Raw genomic sequence first — 19,659 nt, 5'->3', positions numbered from 1 at the left:
ACAGGACCTCTGGGCTGGACTGTGAAATTTCAAGTGTCTGGGGTCAGATCAACAGTGTCTGAGAAGCAGAGTTCTAAGGTCACGGACCAAATCGGCCCTCATTAAGACGTCAGGCGACGCCTTGTCAGTTTGGAAAGCGATCATCAGTAATGTTTTCAGTTACTTCCTTTCTTCCAGAGAAATACGTGACAAAAAAGCAAAAACCGGACTGAATGAATAACTGGTGCGACAGCAATACCGAATGAACGTCTCAGCAAGATGTGCGTGTCTAGAACAAAAAGAGGAGACACTCAGCACTTCCCGTCCAGTCATCAAGGCCAAGTTCAAAGCATGGCTCGGAAAAGTGGCCGGGCACTGGCCGTGGTCTAAGGGCTGCTGAGTGGCCTCCCTGCCACAGCAGGGGTCCCACGGGGAGTCACTTCCGAAAGGTGCTTTCAGTGAAGGGCAACACATTTTAAGTCACTGAAGGATAAGAAAATCTTTTCATCACACTTGACTGCTTTCAGCGCGCTCCTGCGTGCATCAGCTGCTCTGGGCCTGTTGCGCGGGAACTATCGCCTTCTGACGTTGGGGGAAAGAAAGTCCCAGAAAAGCTGAGTGACTTGCCCCAGGTCTGCACGGCGGCCATCTCTGGAAGTTGTAAGGGAGGCAGGATGTAAATGCGTCCTGCCCAAGGTAACATTCTAAAAGGAAACAGGATTGCTGAGTCTGATGCAGGGTGCGGCGTCGAAAGCAAAGAAAGGTACTGTACGGATGCCAGGAGGCAGGTGGGACATCAACAGCTCAAAGGGGCACCAGGCAGCTGAGGACCCTGGGCAATTTAAAAATCTGAGTGCGCTTTGCTTCACCTGTGTTCTATCTGGGTGTGACTTACAGAACATCACCCAGCACACTGGACTCCACCCCGTTCCGTTGCCTCCACATCAAGCTCCCATCATCTGGGTTAAAAGGAGGGCTGTCTGTCCCTGGAGCTTTGGCTGAGGAAGTGAAGTGCTATACAGCTCACTGCCCAAAAAATCCAAAGCCCTTTCAGGATCTCTCAGCCAGGAGCCTGGTCTGGCTACGTAAGACCAACCCACTTCAATAATATAAAAGGTTATTCACCAAGGCCTTACTCAGCACCCAGCACTATACCCAAAGTTTGACAGACACCGTTTGTAATCTCCACAGCCACCCTGCATGGGACGTGCTAATGGCACCTTCTAGATAGGACTGAACTTAAGGCTCCACAGCTAGTACGTGATAAAGCCAAGTTCGGACCCCTGGTCTGTGCGACTACAAAACCCTGTTCACAAAACCCTGTGTCTCACCCAGCCGCTGAGAGCAGAACCGCTGCCTAATAGCAGCGATGACGATAAAAATGAGTTTTGAATCGTAAAGGCAGAGAAATCAGAGTCCAGAGCCCTCGGGCAGTGACTTTTTCTTCCAGCAGGAGCCGCACCACCTCAGGCAATCCCACCAAGGCCGCTGCGCTCCGCAGGGCTGAGCTCGAGGGATGCCATCTTGAGCTGCACAACTTGAGAAGATTAACAGGCCCTGGCTGGTGTGACTCAGTGGATTGAGTGCTGGCCTGGGAACCAAAGGGTCACCGGTTCGATTCCCAGTCAGGGCACATGCCTGGGTTGTGGGCCAGGTCCCCAGCAGGGGGTGCTTGAGAGGCAGCCACACACTGTCTCTCTCCCTCTTTCTCCCTCCCTTCCCCTCTCTCTAAAAATAAATAAATAAAAAGAAGAGTAACCACCAAAACAAATACTTCGATTTTATAATCGCACTACAATGAACATGGAATTCATTTCTTATGAAGTTATACAACACAATAAAGTCTGTACAGTGCAGCTGTACGGACTGTGGTGCACTGTTCCCTCACTTCCCTCACCCGCGTCTCTGGCAGCCGGGCCCAGGACGGGAGCACCCTGCTGCTTTGCTGCAACCTGACCCACAGGGCAGCTTACAACTGGAAACACCAGGAGAACTTGATTATTATGCCCTGTCTCCGATGACCCAGCCCGGCGGTATGGACTTCAAACGCATCAGGACAATTTCCAGGGATCTCCATTTCCAAGGCCGAAAAGAAGCTCGGTGGAGGGATTCAGGATCCTCAAGCACAGCACCGGCGCAGGCAGCCCCAGGTGGCCGCCCCTGCGATCTGGCTGAGAACAGCCCCACTCCCGCGGGTGTCGAATGGACTCAACTCAGTGAGCGGACAAGACCCTGCAGGGCGCAGAGGGGGGGCAGCTGATGGAGACCTCCACGTGCCGAGGGGGCAGGGGCAGGATGCTGCAGCTGCCCTCCACGTCCTGAGAAGTCCCTGTCCATCCAGGGCTTCTGTGCTTGCTGGTGGGCCCTGGCCTGGGGGCCGCGGTTGGGCCTTCTCGGCGCATCCACCAATTGCTCTCTTGTGCACGTGTACACACACGCACACGCAGTGTCACTCAGGAGAAGAGCGTGCCAGGGCCTGAATTAGACATTCACCTGCTGGCGCATGTGATCTTTCAATGTCCCTTCCACAGTCCTGTGAGCAAATGAGATGCTTATTCAACCTGAAATGCTCACTGGAGAGTGTGCAGTTTGAGAGTATGCTCTTTAAATCTCTCCTTAGTAACCTCGTAATAGTAATAGCGTGTAGCGAGTGCCAGCCTCATGCCAGACACTGTTCTGGGAGTTTGACATAATTCTTCTAACCCTCACAAGAACGAGGGAGGACTCGCTGTCACCGCCGTGTTCGTGATGAGGGAACAGGGCTCTGAGCTGTTAAGTGACTCCCCTGTGATTACACAACCAGTAAGTAGCAGAGCGAGAACTCCACCCAGACACCCTGACTCCTGAGTTTAGCTCTTAGCCTTTGCATGACACTCCCTCCCATGTCTCTGGTTTGTCTGTCTGTCTTTAGATGTAAAGCAGCACCGAGAACGTGGGCTCTGGAGCCGGGCTCCCTGGTTCCTCATCCGCAGCTTTGTATGTAAAAGGCGGGTGCTTAGAACACTGTGCAACACCTTCTCTGTCCAGTTCCAAACACCCATCCCTTTTTATTGCTGAATATCCCATTGTGTAAATATAATACATTTTATTTAACCATTCATCAGTTGATAACCATTTGGTTATTTAAACTTTTTTAATATTGTAAAGAATGTTACTATAAATATTCACGTATTGGTTTTGGGGTGGATGTATATTTTCCATGAAGTTAGATGTAAACCTAGAGTGGAATTGGTAGGTCATAAGGTAATCCTATGTTTTATTATTCATTGTTTTATTATTTTTCATCTTCGTGTCAAAAATCCTATGTATCACCTAACTCCCCAACTGCTGGGAAAAACATTAAGAAGTGAAACTGTATGGACTTTTGAGCACACAGACCTGGATTCGAACCTGGCTTCTCCCTTCACTAGCTCTGTGGCTCTGAGCAGGCTACTCAGCATCTCAGAGCCTATTTCCACGTCAAGCAAGTGAGAGCAGCAGCATTTGCTTCAGTGGGTTATTCTGAGGCTTAGCTTGGTGCCTGGCATACAATAAACAGGCACTTGATAAACAGCAGCTACTACTATTAACAAGCACCTTTCCTGGGGACAATGACAATTCTCAGTTTTTTTGACAGGTGTCCAAAAAATACAGAAAAAGAGAGAAGAAAATAACCATCGTCCATAACCCCATCACTCTGAATTAAGCGTGGTTAACACCGCACGCAGCACAGGCCCTCAGCCTCCGTAACACATAGTGCTCTGTACACTCTGGTCTTGGCTGGAGTTTCTTTCGTCACCCAAGGAGATCCCGTGGGTGCAGAGTGCGGCCCAGACTGCCGCAGGGAGGAGAGCTGCCAGCGAAAGGTGTGCCTGTCTTTTCTCTAGTCAACGAATTCTCTGCAGGGCCCTGCCGCGCCTCACAGAGCAGGACCTGGCTTCCATTACAGAAGCTCCACCTCCAGCGGAATGGAGGAGAGAGGTTTCAAAACAATGTGAAGAGGACATCGCTGAAGCAGACATGGCACCACGGGAGAACTGAGGACGGGCAGGGGCTCCAGTCCCCAAACTCTCCTTGGGCTCTTTGAGTCTCTGCTTGTCAGACAGAGACCCCACGAGGAGTTGACTCACATTAAATATGAATGTGGGTCAGAGGCAGTAAAAGGGCTCTGACTCTTCTTACACCATCTAAATATAAACAGGAAGCTTTGACTCGCAACCTGAGATGAGCGGCCACAGGCAGCACATCTGCCTCCCACCACTCCAGGTGGGAGGGGGCTGAGAGGACCCTGGGTGGAGGCGCAGGGTGGCTTACACAGCAGGTCGCAGGGCCCCGGGCTTCACAGCCCCTACCACCCCATGCCCCTACCCCTACCCCTACCCCGTAAGCAGTGCCCCGGCCCCATCTCTAGCACCCCATTCCCTCCGCTCATGCACGTTTCAATAAAACTAGTTTTTTTCACTGCACCTGAAGAAATCCCAAGGCTTCCAAATAAATAAATAAGCAAGCAAGCAAGCTACTTCTCAAGGGGAAAAAATCGGGTCCGCTATCTTCCCTCTTCCTCTCACTCTAAGGAGAAAATGCAGGCTCACAGGGTTTCACTGCGAGTCGGCAGAGCTGCGACGCAGCCCCCCCAGACAGGAGCACTTCCCTGCGCGAAAGGAGGCACAGCAGCGATTACTAGTCTGTCTTGCTGTTCAGGAACCCTAGAAGGTCATGGTCATTAGCACACCTCCAATTTGTAAAGGTTGGAATTAGATTCTGTCACTTCGTCTACCAAGCAACGCTCTGGGAAAAGCCCCCTTGGGCTCCCACAGTTCTTATCGCCACGGGTTGTCCAGACCATGGTGAAAAGCAAGCCCGTCAACTCCTACTAAAGCTCCACCACCAGTAAAACACACTTGGAAATCCTTCCCCTTTTCACGTGATCGCTGCACCGAATGTTCTAATGCCTCCGTCAAGGCGCTCACAGAGGGTAAACGTGCACACGGCAGACGCTAGGCCTGGGCCTGGAAGGCCAGCCAGGCGGTGTGCAAACGCTTGGGGCAGGCACAGCTCTCTAAAAACGGCCCTGGACTCCCTTACGAGGCTCACTGATCCAAGGTTAATAAAGACGTCTGTCAGGTTCACCTTTTCCCTCCGAATCTCTAACATTTCAGGCCCTAGGAGTGATGAGCAGGTTGGGAGGCTGGTGCCCTAGACTGGCGGAGTGTGCAGGACGGAGGCGCCTGGGGCGGCTGCAGGCCTGCACGCCTGCGCCAGCACCAGTATGCAGGCGACGGGCTCCTGCGCCCCCTGGCGGCCATGGCTGGCACCGCAGGGACGGCCTGGGAGGGCTCCTGGAGGCAAGGCCCAGGTGGTGTGGCCCAAGGCAGAGCTTCTAGCCGGCGGCTTGCTCCGACCCCTTCTGTGGAATTCCAGTGTTTGAACGTGCCCAGAACTCCAAAGAACCCTGCTGTTTAAGTAAGAAGCCTGAGCGCTGTCAAGGCAGAAGACGTTTTCCAAGGCCGCCTGCGATGTGCATGCTGGTTCTGGGAGCCACTGGACACAAACCAAGGCATCTCGCAGCACCCCAGGGTCACCTTGGCCTGTTTCAGTGGCCTCAGCAGTCCGGGCAGCTGCGAGTTCCTACAAAAACGGTATGCCAGCCTGGGTCAGGAAGCAAGCCCCTGACAGGAAGGAGAAAAAGCACCAGGGCTGAAACAGGGGTCCATTCTTCCCTCCTCCAATGGACTGGGGAGTCTACCCACTTCCCTCTCGGGATCCCTGTGAGGGTTAAGGGTGTTAAGGGGCAAGTGTTTAGAAGGTGTTTACACGGAAATTTTTAATGCTGTAATTATTTGTAGTTTACTACTATTCCTCCAGAACCTGGCACATAGTAGGAGCTCAACAAGCATGAGTTCTCTCTGTCCTGCAAGGCTGCGCTGTGCCCTGGTCCATTTGACTCATGGGGTCAAGGCCCTGGAGGACCAGCCCCGCCCAGCCCCACTTCCTGCTCCTGCCCACCAGCCCGACTGACTGGGGGGGCAGCCAGGAGAGCGATGCCCTCCTTCTGCACAGAACAGTCTGTGCCCCGCTCCCGCCCCCGGAGAGTGCTGAGCTTTCCAAATGTGAATACGTTTTCATTCCCGAAGCATCGGGAACATTTGGGGGAAGAAAATGAATACCAGGCATGATTCGAAAATGAAAGAAGCTGAGTTACGGGTGGTAGCAGATGCACACTGCACGAGGAGTCACTAATCCTGGTTTTAAAATATTAAATGGGAGTCTGGGCTAGGTGGCTTTTTTTATAACCTGGCCCCAAGCAGATGCTGGAAGTGAGGGCCAATCCTAAGAGTGAAATATACAGCAGCTAGCCCACAATGCAGGGGAGAAAACTATACTAAGGAGGTCCAAGGAGTCACCAGCTTTCAAAGAAAATGGGCCCCAGGAGATGTCTCTTCAGAGCCAAACAAGCTGAAAGACAGTCCACAAATTGGCATGAACACCCAGAAGCTGAGTGTGGGTAGAACAGAGATGGAGACAAGATTATCTGTTTTATAACAGGCTCAAAGCAAAACGTATTTCATCTAAAAATGAGAGGATTTCAGAATACACTGAAACATTGCACTTCTCTGTAAGCAACTTGTGTGTTGCTTAGACACAGCGTACCTTCGACAGTGTGCCCCTGGATCCCGGGGGAAGGTGTCTGAGAACCACCCCACACATGCCCCCCCGTGTGGCAGGCACGGCCCCTGGTGTGAATGCAGGAACGTGGAGCAAGCAGCTGAGATGAAACATGGCCCTGGAGCCCAGCCCAGGCAGGCACGCACTGAGTTGCTGGGTTAATGAATCAGTTATACAGTCTAGACTGAGAGAGGCAAGTGACAGGTATGAAATAATTCAACAAAGACTGAGCACCGAAGTGGAAGGCACCAACTAGAAACAGAGGTGGGTCAGACGACGGAGGGACTGAGGGAATGACGGAGCTGGAGAAGTGGTCACCGAGATGTCACTGAGGGTGGACCGCTCGCAGGGAAGAGGAGAGGACTGGATGGGAGAAGACAGGCAGAGGTGGGGAACGGGCCTGGTGGTGGTGAGGGCAGGGAGGTGTGTGGGCGCGCCGGCAGGCAGCCTGGACCAGAGTGCGGGTGGCACGGAGCAGGACAGAGCCCCCAAAATCCAGAGAAGTGTACGGCCATGCGGAGACTTGTGTGCTTGGCAGGAGGGCTCACTGGGAACCCGAGCTTCCACAATAAGGGAAAAGATGCCTTTTGGGGTGGAGGGGGGTTCACTCAGCAGTACCGCGGTGTGGATTTTTCCATGGTTAGGTTAAACCTCAGAACAACTGGTTCTGGCATCCAAGCCACTGCCTGTTACTGACTTCACTGCATTTTAACCTCAACCTGCTTAAGAATAGAAGTCTGCCACAAACATTCAAATGCTTGTGTATCTTGTTCCCTGTGGTCCCCAGGGGAACGCTTTGTGTCACTGCCCCCCTCCTCCTCTTCATGAGCCCAGAGTCCTGGCCTTGGTTCTGGCCTTCCTCACTCTCTGGTCCTCTGAGTGAGCTTCAGCCACTCCTGGGTTGTATCCAAATCCATACACAGCCAATTCCCAATTCCTGAAGCCAAAAAGCCAATAGCTAGAGACCCTTAGGCAGAGCAGCAGCCCCAGAACTAGAATGTCTCCCTGGACACGCCCTCTTGTGGCCACAGAGGTATCATCATGTCCAGCTCCGGCCCAGCATCCTGTCCTGCGCTCCTTACCTGGTTTAACTACATCGTTGCCTGTTCAGTGAGCTACGCAGAACATCTCAGTCATCACGGTTCCTCCCTCAACCACTTTCCCACATCAACTCTCCATCACACACTCTCCCCATGGCCTACTGCAACCAGCTAGGACAAAGCGCTCAATCTAGTTCTTTCAAATAAAGGAGACAATGTATGGAATTGTCTGCATTGGGGATGAAACAGATGAGAAGACACACAGGATGGCGTCGCACCCCAGAATTCTGCAACAGCAGGAGGCCACTAACACTCCTGGGGTTGGAAAGGAAAAAGGGAGGAGGCGGAGTTGCGAGAGCCCGGGAGCCGGAGTCACTGGGTGGGAAGCAGAAGCCAGCAGAGGCTCCGTCCGGGAAGCTGAAACCCCAGGGGAGGGTTTGTCTGACCAAGGCTGGAGCAACTGAAGAGACCAAATTGCAGTCACAGGTGCTGCCCGAGGTAAAGAAGGAGAAATGGCCCAGATTCCACCCCTTCCGCCCTCCAATTTCCTGCCAGTGCTCCCTGCTGGCCCCACCCAGGCAGAAGCAAGCACCAGTCAGACCCCCTGAAATGCAGAACAATGGAGGGGAAGGGCCCAAAGCCAGCTCACCTCCCCAACCAGTCTCCAGCCCCATCATCTTTAATGCCTTCTAATCTGTTCTCCACTCTGCGCAGAAAAATCTTTCTCACTTACAAGCTTAATTAAGTGCTCCTGCTTAACACCAGGCTGACTTTGTCAATCAATTGCAAATGTAGGAAATGCTGCTTCCCTTTGACTATACTGAGCTTACTTTATAACACGGGACGCGCTGCTACTGAAGGTATTACTGTAGAAGGAAATAGGGGCCACTCCTCAAGGTCGTCCGCCCTAAATGCTTTCTGACCAGGACAGTTTGCTGTGACTACGAGGCTCAGGGCTCCAGTGGAAAGGTGCCCTGTAGAAGAAAGTGCAGAGTAAAGGCTATTAAATTCTATTAAAGGAACAGTGTAGCAAGAGATTGAATTAGTAACTAAAACAAACAAACAAAAAACCTTCCTACAAAGACAAGCCCAGGCTCAGATGGATTATGGTGAGTCCTACCAAATGTTTAAAGAATCAGCACCAATCCTTCACAAACTCTTCCAACAGGTAGAAGAGGAGGAAACATGTCACAGCTCATCCTGTGACACCAGCATTACCTTGGTACCCAAACCAGAGAAAGACATCGCAAGGCAAATACACCAATCTCCACTATGAACAGAGAAGTAAAAACCCTCAACAAAATACTTGCACACCAAGCCTAGGAACAGATAAGAAGGATTATGTACTACGACCAAGTGGGATCCATCCCAGGAATGCAAGGCTGGTTTAACATATGAAAATCAAAGATATAATACACCACAGTAGAAAAATAAAGCACAAAAATTACATGGTAATCTCAGTAGAGAAAGCATCTAACAAAATCTAACACTCTTTCATGATAAAAACACACACACAAAAATCTAGAAACACGGAAGAACCTCTTCAACCCAATGAAGTCCCTTTATGAAAAGCCCATGGCCAACACCGTATTTACTAGCGAAAGGCTGAGAACGTTCACCCTGAGACGAAGACCTCTGCTCTGGGCACCTCTGTTCCACGTCGTGCTGCAGGTCCGGCCAATGCGACGAGGCAACAGAAAGAAATAAAAGGCATCCGGACTGGAAAGGAAGAAGGACAATGATCCTATTTACAGATGACATGATCTTATATACAGAAAACCCTAAAGAATCTACAAAAAATTATTGGAGCTAATGAGGCCAGCAAGGTTATAGGATAAAAGAACAATATAAAAAATCTGTCCTATTTTTTGTATACTAGCAATGAACAATTCAAAAGTGAAATTAATTAAAAGATTTCACTATGACAGCATCAAAAAGAATAAATACTTAGGAATAAACTTAACAAAAGGAATATAAGACTCATACACTGAAAACTACAAAACATTTTTTCAAAGAAATGAATAAAGATACCCACATTCATGGATGAGAGAGCCTAATACTGTTGAGATGGCCAAACTCTCCAAATTGATCTACATATTTACCATAATCCTTATAAAATTCCCAGCAAGCTTACTTTTTGCAGTAATTGACCATTCGATACTAAATTTACATAGAAACATAAGGGCCCCATAAAAGCCAAAACAACCTTTAAAAAAAAGAGCAAAGCTGGAGGCCTCACCCTTCCTGATCTCAAACTTCACTCCAAAGCTACAGTGACCAAGATGGTGGGTGTTAGCATAAGGCAGGCACACAGACCAGTGGGGTAGGACCAAGGGTCCAGAAGTGACTCTTCTGTCCATACTCATGTCCACTTGACTTCAACGAAAGTGTCAAGACAATTCAGTGCAGGAAAAATAGTCTTTTCCCCAAGTGGTGCTGGGATAACTGAATATCCACATGCAAAAAAGAATGAAGTGGGGTCCCTCCCCCACACTAGATACAAAAATGAACTTAAAGGAGACATAGACCTAAATGTAAGAGTCAAAGAAAACAGGAATACGTCTTTGTGACCTTAATTAGTGAATAATTTCTTAGATACAATACCAAAAGCACCAAAGCCATAAAAGAAAAAAATGAAAAATGAAATAAATTAAAGTGAAAAAATTTTGTGTTTCAAAGGACACCATCCAGAAAGTAAAAAGACAACTCACAGAATGAAAGAAAATATTTTGAAAAACATGTGCCTATAAAGGGACTTGTATCTAGATTCTATAAGAACTAGTATAACTCAATAACTGAAAACAAATCACCCAGTTAAACAGTGGGCACGAGATCTGAACAGACTTTTCTCCAAGGAGATATAGAAACCACCAATAAGCACATGAAAAACCGTTCCACATCATCAGTCACTAGGGAAACACAAATAAGAACCACGCTTAGACACCACTTCAAACACACTAGGATGACTGTAATCAAAAAGATCAAATTCAACTGAAAGCTGACAAAAGCTTGTGGAGAAACCAGAACCTTCAGAACAGTGTGGCCACCTGGAAAACAACTGGTAGCTCCTCAGAAAGTTAAACACAAGAGTTATCATGTGACCCGGTAATTTCACTCCCAAGTACATAACCAAGAGAATTGAAAACACATACCAACTCCAAACTTTGTACAAAAATGTTCACAGCAGCATCACTGACAGTCTCCAGAAAGTGGAAACAATCCCATTCCCATCGCCTGGTGCGGGTCTAATAAAATGTGGCATATCCACACGGTGGAATACTATTCAGCCATGAAAAGGGGTGAGTTGCAACATGTGGGAGACCTGGACACGTGATGCTAAGTGACAGCAGCCAGACAGAGAACGTCGTGGACTCCGTGACTCCATTTACACAGTGCATCCACAGCAGGCAGACCCACAGAGACAGAAAGTGGATCGGCGGTTGGCGAGGGCTGGGGCGCTCATCAGGTGACAGGAGGGACTGCAGATGAGCACAGCTTCTCTCCAGGGCGATGAAAACAAGCTAAAACGGGGGACTTCCGCCAAGATGGAGGCATAGGTGGAGACACCGTGCTTTCTCTCACAACCAAGTTTAGAGACAACTAAATAATAGCAACAGAAAACATAGCCAGAACACAGAAAATTGAACTTTTCGGAAGTCTGATAACAACAAATTCTTCAGCCTGACCGGTAAGAGGGGCGAAACCAGCAGCTGTCAGAGCATGGTTGCATAGAAAAACTCGGTCAGACAGACTCAGGTGCGCAGAACCCAGGCGCAGGGTTGGACCTAGTAAGCGACTCAGCGAGCGACCGCGGGGAAACAGCGAGGGAGCAGGTGGTGAGACTACGGGACTGAGCAGGCTCCAAGGCGAGTGGCAGCAGAGGGCACCGCCATTTCCCCACTCTGACCCCACCTCCACATACAGCATCATAACCCAGCAACCTGGGAGTCCAAGGCTCCGGTCCTCATACTTAACGGGCGCGAACAGACCAAAAATGGCTCAAGAAGATCTCAAAGCCCCAGAGCCTATAAATCTAAGCGATGAAGAAATAGCAAAACTCGCAGACGCACAGTTTACCAATAGCGATGAAAAGGAAACTGGGACTCAAATCAATGGAGTGGAGCAGAAGAAAGCAAATAATGGCCAAACAGAAAAGAGTGAAGAAGCAAGAATTCAAAAAAATGAGGAGAGTCTTAGGAACCTCCAGGACATCTTTAAATACTCCAACATCCGAATTATAGGGGTACCTGAAGGGGGAAAGGAACAGCCACCAGTGGAACACTTATTTGAACAAATAATAAAGGAGAATTTCCCCAAGCTGGCAAAGGGAATAGACTTCCAGGAAATCCAGGAAGCTCAGAGAGTCCCAAAGAAGTTGGACCCAATGAGGAACACACCAAGGCACATCATCATTACGTTAGCCAAGATTAAAATGAAGGAGAGAATCCTAGAAGCAGCAAGAGCTAAGGGGACAGTCACCTACAAAGGAGTTCCTATCAGACTGTCAGCTGATTTCTCAAAAGAGACCTTACAGGCAAGAAGGGGCTGGAAAGAAGTATTCCAAGTCATGAAATCTAAAGACCTACAACCAAGATTGCTCTATCCAGCAAAACTTTCATTTAGAATGGAAGGACAGATAAAGTGCTTCTCAGATAAGATCAAATTCAAGGAGTTCATCATCACCAAGCCCTTATTATATGAAATGTTAAAGGGACTTATCTAAGAAAAAGAAGTTAAAAAACCATGAACAGTGAAAGGACAACAAACTCACAGTTAATAACAACCACACCTAAAACAAAAGCAAACTAAGAGGACAGCTAGATCAGGAGCGGAAACATAGAAATGAAGATCACATGGAGGGTTAGCAACAGGGGAGTGGGAGAAGGAGAAGGCAGGGAGAAGGTACAGAAAATAAGTAGCATAGACGGTAGGTAGAAAATAGATGGGGGGGCAAGAATAGTATGGGAAATATAGAATCTAAAGAACTTGAGACACGTAGTCATAAACTAAAGGGGGGGTAATGGTGGGGACGGGGGGTAGGGTGGAGGGGAATGAAGGGGGGAATAGAACAATTGTAATGGCATAATCAATAAAAAAATAAATTAAAAAAAAGAAAACAAGCTAAAACACATTACGGTGATGGCTGCACCACTCTGAATACACTGAAAACCACTCAAGTGTACACTGTAAAGGGTTTTACTTTATGGTCAGTGAATATCTCAGTAAAGCTTTTTTTAAAGAAAGCTTTAGAGCCTGGGCTGGTGCGGCTCAGTGGACTGAGCGCAGGCCTGCGAACCGAGAGGCTGGATTCCCAGTCAGGGCACACGCCTGAGTCATGGGCCAGGTCCCCCGTGGGGGTGTGCAAAAGGCAACCGACAGGTGTTTCTCTTGCACATTGATGTTTCTCTCCCTTTCTTCCTCTTTCTCCCTCTCTCTAAAAGCAGATAAATCAAATCTTTTTTTTAAAAAAGCTGGAGTATATTGGTAACACAAGAAACTGAAATAACACATTTGTTCCATGGGTAACTGATTCAAAAATATCCACATGGCACCCACTGTGCAATCATGCAAGTGGTTCCGAAAGTATCTGATGACACAGAAGAATAATCGTGCACACGTATGGATACACACAGTGAAGTAGAATGTAAAACAGTGTACACAGAATAATTCTAACCATGTATAAAGTATTATATAAATATCTTTACATATTTATAAATTAAATGTATAGTTGTATTTAGATATAGAATTGAAATATATTATATTTACATAGTTTAAATACATAGGTATATATTTAAATATTTAAAATATAATTTAAGTCCATAAAGGTATATATAGACATATACAGATGGTACATATATTTATATCCATCTATATCTTCAAAAGTGGTTAACTAGCTCAAAAGGCAGCATGGAGGCTGACTTTATTTCCTGCTTTATGTTTTTCTTCATTTTCCAAATGGCCCACACTCAACGAAAAACTGAAGAACAAACGCTCCCTTTCGGATCGGAGGGACGCCAGTCTGTGTCGGCAGGAATAAGAGGCAGCTGACCCCACACACCGCGCCAGGAAAGCACCCAGGTAGAGCCAACCTGCAGGGCAGCCTGGAAACCCTCCCCGCCCCCCCAGAAACCCCACCCCGGTGGAGCCCTTTGAAGGAAAGCATCGGGAACAGGCACAGAGGACAGGCTGGGTCACAACCTCATGTGCAACAGTGAAAAGCTGACAAGAACCTACATGCCCCAAAATAGAGGCTTTGAGTTCAATGTCACAGCTCATCCACACAATGACATGCTGCACCGCCGCTGGAACGATGTGCAAATGTGTCTTTTGTCACGGAAAGTGTTATGATCTGTAGTGAAGTGGAAAAAGCAGGCCGTGAAGCAATATATGTGGCTTAATCACATTTTAATGATAAAAATTCGCACATAGGGTCAGTATAGAGAAATGCACTGAATTGTGAACAGAGGTTCCTGGTGGCTGTGGCCCTGCAGTAACTTCTCACCTATGAACTGTCACCAGACCTTATGTGTGTCACTCCTGCTCACCCTGGACTTGCTCTCCTCCTCTTCCCATGAGCTGCGACATCCTGGCAACTCGGCTTCGATCGCACAGATCGCACAGACAGGGACTGCACCTGGCGGGGGCAGGGCCTCAGAGGCTGCCCCACCAGCCTCGACCAGGTGGACGGCTGCAGAACGCCCCTCATACTGCAGCCAGTGCACTCTAGTCTCTTTGTCACAATAGGGCGCACACCAAGGCACGTACAAAGGCCACCTCTAGGAAGGCAAGCCACTTCCAGCTCCCCATGTCCTAGCTGTAGAAAGTTACCCCATGTCCAGTAGACCCAGGTCCCAAAACAGACAGTGGCCTTGTGTCCAATGTTCCCAAGCCAAGCCTCCTCATTTGGGAAAGAACGTCTGTGGCCACTCGGTATCTGAAGATTCCATTTGCTGTCTCCTGTACCCTAGAGCAAAGGTCTCTACTCACCTGGTTAACCCAGTACTACCGGAAGCTAGAGTCTCTCCATTTCTTCTATCCCCATTCTCTGTTTCTCTACCCAAGTTTAAGAGACAGGAGGAAGGAGCTGGGGGCTGGAGGGGGCCGGGACCGAGACCCACTTAGGAGCTCCCTGGGCATGGACATGGTCAGAAACATGCCACCTTCAGGACAGGGACCCAAGTCAGGTGCTGTCACAGTGAGATGTCATCATGCTCTTACAGGTGTTCCATGATTGGCAGAGATGACTGAATCATCAAAATATGAAAGCCCCACCCACATCTGACCAGGACAGGTGAAAGCAAAGACACCCAGAATCACCTGAATTAGACAACGGCACCTCAGCAGAGATCCAAGCAAGGGAAGTTTTATACATTTCATTCAGTAATTGAGCCCTACTTACGTGCTAAGTTCTGAGGAGGACAAGCAGACAAAACAAAGCACCCTCCCTCGCAGGGGTGGCCCGCCTGCGGTCCACGGGCGCAGGCGGCCCGGGACGGCTGGGAATGCGGCCCAGCACCAAACCGTCAATTTACTTAAAACATGATGAGATATTTTCCTGATTATGTGTCACAATGTACTTAACGTGTGGCCCAAGACAAGTCTTCTTCTCCCAGTGTGGCGCAGAGACGCCAAAAGGTGGGACACCCTGCAGTTTGGAAGAACTCCCTCTCTAGCAGGGGTGTCTGGTAATGGCACCCCCCGTTCTCAGATGATTCCCAAGTATTGTTCCTCTGGGCTATGACGGTCCTGAACATGACCCACTGTCAACGGGGAAGTCCTAGAGGGCTTCAGAGCAGACAGACATGTTGAGCTCCAGAGACAGGACTTACAGGAAGATACCTGGCCAAGGGCAAGGAGTTACTGTGGAGAAACCAGGGGTGGGGCTGAGAAGAGGGGGGTAAGTGCAAATCTGGGGTGTTTTCTAGGGACCCGACTGCTTTCTGTCTGAGGAATCCTGACCTGGCCCCAGCGAGCTCCGACCCACAGGCCCACAGAGCAGGTGACCAGGACACGTGCCCTGGAGCTGAACCCTGTTCCGACCCAGTCAGCCCCCTCCTGCCACCCAGCAGGAGAGCATGGGCCCTGGGACAGCCTCGGAGGCCGGTCCTGTCTCTGCCACTTCCCAGCTGTAGCACCCTCAGCAGCTCACCTACCCTCCCTGTACTCAGTGTCCTCAGCTGTAAGATGGAAAGAGTAACACCTCACCGGGGGTTTGTGAAAATCAGCTGAGATACCCAAATAAAGGGCACAGCTCCTGGCAGAGAGGAGGCCCTGGCATCAATCCCTGTAACCTCGCCAGTCTCATTCCTCTGTCTGTCACGTAGGAAACTGGAGGACGAACCAGACAGAAAAGCCCTAACATGGGGCTGGCCCACGGGAGGTTCTCCGTGACTGAACGAGGGTGGCTTCTGATTCCCAAGAAGCCATGCTGACCACCTGGCAGGGGAGGAGCTCTGGGTCACGGCTGGAAGAACCAGTCTGGCTGAACGCCCTGGGTGGGTCAGGCCTCAAGAGACCATGGAAACGTCTAGGTGACGCTCTGTTGGGGGCTGGGATAAGCCTGAAACAGGCTGATACAATCCGACCTGAAGGTTGCGCCTGAATAACAGGATGCTGCGGTTAGGAGCCATAGAACTCTTCCTCCTGGACATGCGGGTGGCACACCAATCAGTGCCTTGAGCACGCTTTGAAGCCCCCTATCCACTGCACTTCCTCCACTGCCCTCCTCTATATAACTCCCTCCATTTTGAAATAAATTTGCAGCTTGATCAGAATCCTTTGTCTTGCTGCCATTCTTCGAGCCTCCTGTCCCATCCCCCTTCATCCGTTACAGGTATATCGGCGGACCCCGTTGACTGCCTCGCGGGCCGAGGCAACGCTCGAGCATGTGGGGGTCAAGGCCACCACCCACAGCAGCATGCAGCTGGCCAGGGGAGGGCGGTGGGTGGGGCAGCTGCGCTCAGCTCCAGCCTGGTCCTACGCTGGGAGAATGAAGGAATGGCTCTTCCCCCCCTTTCCAAGAAGACGGAAAGCGAAACTGTTAACTGTTCCCAATTTGGAAATGTTAGCCACTGTTTAATTCAGAAGCCCTGGAAACCCCGAGCACACTGAACAAACCCTGCCCCCGGTGCCTGCAGGCCAGCGGTCCACGACTTCTGATCGAGGAGAACCCGTATTTTGCCGTGTGTAATGCGCACTGTCCTGCCCCAATTTTTAAGGAAAACATAAGGATGTGCATCACACATGGGTAGTGCTAATTCTGTACCTGTGTAAATGTTTTTAATTTTTTTACTTACGCTCATGTGTTAACAGTATAACTCTCGGAAGCAATAACAATACCTGTATGCAAAATAATACCCTGAAATACAATAATTAGTTTTCTTTCTAAATATAAATAAATAATTGAATTAAAAAATTAAATATTTTTCCCCTGAAAATTTGGGCCAAAACAGGGGTGTGCATTATACACGCAAAACACGGTACTTTGGACACTGACGCTCATCAGACCCTTGCTGGCAATCACCCTTAAAAATTCTTAGGGGCTGAAACAAGGAAAACCAAAATTATTCTGACAGAGCTCGGCCAAGAGCCTCTTGAACTCCTCAGAGAACCAGCCTATCTGTGGGCATCTCTGTGAACTGGAGGGGGAATTTTCTGTTATTTTAAGTCACTTCTAGTGGTCCCCCCACCAAACATTTACATTTTAAACTAACATTTACATCACGTTCACTGTGTGCCAGCTACTGTTCTAAGCACTCGACATACACCGTCTCATGTCGTCTTTACGACAACCCAATGAGAGCCCGAGGCGGGGAAACCGAGGTGCACAGACGCTGAGAACTTGTTCGAGGCCCCCCAGCCAGTGCCCAGGGGAGGTGGGAGGGGCCAGGCAGGCGACTCAGCACCAGTGCTCATAACCATCAGTGCACGGGGCCTCTCCCCTGGCCTGCCCAGGCCCTCACAGCCGGGGTCCCGGGGGCTGCAGGCACTTCCTCTGGGCAAAAGTGACCCTGCTCTTTCCCTGTACATGTGTGATTTCACGTGTGTCTACAGAAGTTAGAAACTAGCCAGGGCCGGGTCTCCCATGAGCCGGCCAGTGTGTCCCAAGAGCCAGGTGCCTCAGCCCCGTGGCTGGGGACTCACTGCAAACCACACATCACCCAGGGTCAGACTCAGGGCCCAAGTCCCCTGCGTCCCCTGCCCCCTTTGCATGGCAGCCGTAAGAGGAGGCTGGTAGTACCACTTGTAGACAGGCTGTCTCAGGGCCAATACCAAGACCCGAGCTCTCCATGCTGAGTCATCCCAGAGCCGTCCCCCAGCCCTCACTAGCAAACCCACTCCTGGCTACGATCTACCAGGTCCCACGTCAATCAGGTGACTGGAAACTGCCATAGGAAGCTCTGTTCTCTTTGCAGAATATCATTCCTGGCCCGAAATCACACACACACATGCACAGCTCCCATGAGCCCAGGGCACAGGAGGTGGCTCAGTGAGCATCAGCCGGAGAAGAGGGCAGCCATGTGGCACAGACCCCATCACGCCACATGGCTCAGACAGAGGCAGACACGGGCCAGGCGCTCTCAGGGCCCCCGGAGAAAGGACTGTGCCTGTGAAACCGCCAGCACGCCCTGTCAAGAGTGACGGCATCCTTTCACAGTCCACGGGAACATGAACGAGATTAATGAGATGAACCTGGCAGTATCCAGGGTTCCCCGGGCAACTCGGGGACTATGTCGCAGCCATCACAAAGCTCTTCAGTGTGCCTCCAGCTGGGTCTTTGTTCACCACTGCAATGGACACCAAGTGCGACAGCCAGCACTCCCCAAGTAGCCAGCTCACTGCTGTTCTGGAGGGTCACCCCACCCTAGGCCCCTGGCCTCTGGATCAGCCGCAGTCAGTCACAATGCCTGGTTTGGACATTAGGTGGCAGGAAGGAAGGAGCTGTTTTAGATGGTCCACTTCTTACAGCGGCCTTCGGAAAAGCCTGCGGTGTCTCTCCACCTCCAGGAAGCCTTCCGGCCCTGCTCACCTGCAGTGCCCTCTCCTCAGAAAAGCGGTGACCCATGCCCAGCTTTTCCATTTGCTCCCTTGTTTGGGGCTGACACTGTAAAATACCATTTAGTAAGTATTTAGCATGTGCCAGGTATTGTGTTAAGTGTTGGGAACCATCCTGTCTGGTTTCAGAAGCTATAATGCCCCCAAGGCTAAGGCTGAGTGAATGACCTTTGGACCATAAGCCACTAAGGAGACAAAGCTTATCTCTCTGGCAGGAGCGCTGCTTCTGCTCCTTTTACGTCATCCATAACTGCCCCCCCAGTGCTCGATCAGTTAGCCAATGACAGGTAAGATTCCCCAAGCGGGCAACGACATAAGACAGGCACGATCATGTGGAGGCCCCAGGGAAGGACTTGGGGGGCTACAGCAAAAGGGGGTGATGGACCCTCACCCCTCGGCTTTGACATAGCCTGAGTCCTCATTCTGTATGCGAGAAGCCTCCTAATCTCTTGGATGCCTTAATTCCCCTGCCTAACTTAAGCCTGAAACAATGAAAGAGGGTGGTGCAGCCCTGTGCTGGAAAGGGCTCCCCAGGTGATCAGGCCTGAGAAAGAATACGTAAACTCCTGTGAGACCTGCTTTGCTAAGAATGCTCTCAATTAAATGATAAGCATCCGAGAAGGAAATGAGTTTGTTTCCCCAAGTTTTGTAGCCTTTTAGCTAACAGACCCTGACTCAGAAATAGGCCCTCATGGTTCTCTGTATGCTATCATCTCACCCTTATTGCCTGACAATGATTAATGAACTTTACCTGTATTCCTGTGCAGAATGAACCCAATAAAAGCCTGTCTAGGCAAGGACATGCAGCGCTCTCCCCTTGAGAAAGTGGCCAGGCCACTCCAAAGCCCTCCCCCCTTGAGGGGGTAGCCATGCCGTCCCTTTTCCTCCACAGGACTCGGTAGTCCGTGTGAATTTGTCTCGTCTCATCCATGATGCCGCG

At 50.0% G+C, this 19,659-nt stretch overlaps 1 protein-coding gene across 5 annotated transcripts in view; it reads right to left on the bottom strand.

The window, feature by feature from the left end:
* The window catches only part of TTC7B (tetratricopeptide repeat domain 7B), a 214,370-nt gene that overhangs the window by 169,123 nt on the left and 25,588 nt on the right, over window positions 1-19,659 (bottom strand). The gene's annotated exons all lie outside the window — the stretch shown is intronic.

This window comes from Artibeus jamaicensis, unplaced genomic scaffold (genome assembly GCF_021234435.1).
Source record: "Artibeus jamaicensis isolate MK-2021 breed Jamaican fruit bat unplaced genomic scaffold, CSHL_Jam_final contig_444, whole genome shotgun sequence".
Classification (NCBI taxonomy): Eukaryota; Metazoa; Chordata; class Mammalia; order Chiroptera; family Phyllostomidae; genus Artibeus; species Artibeus jamaicensis.
This window is presented reverse-complemented; position numbering and strand designations above follow the sequence as displayed.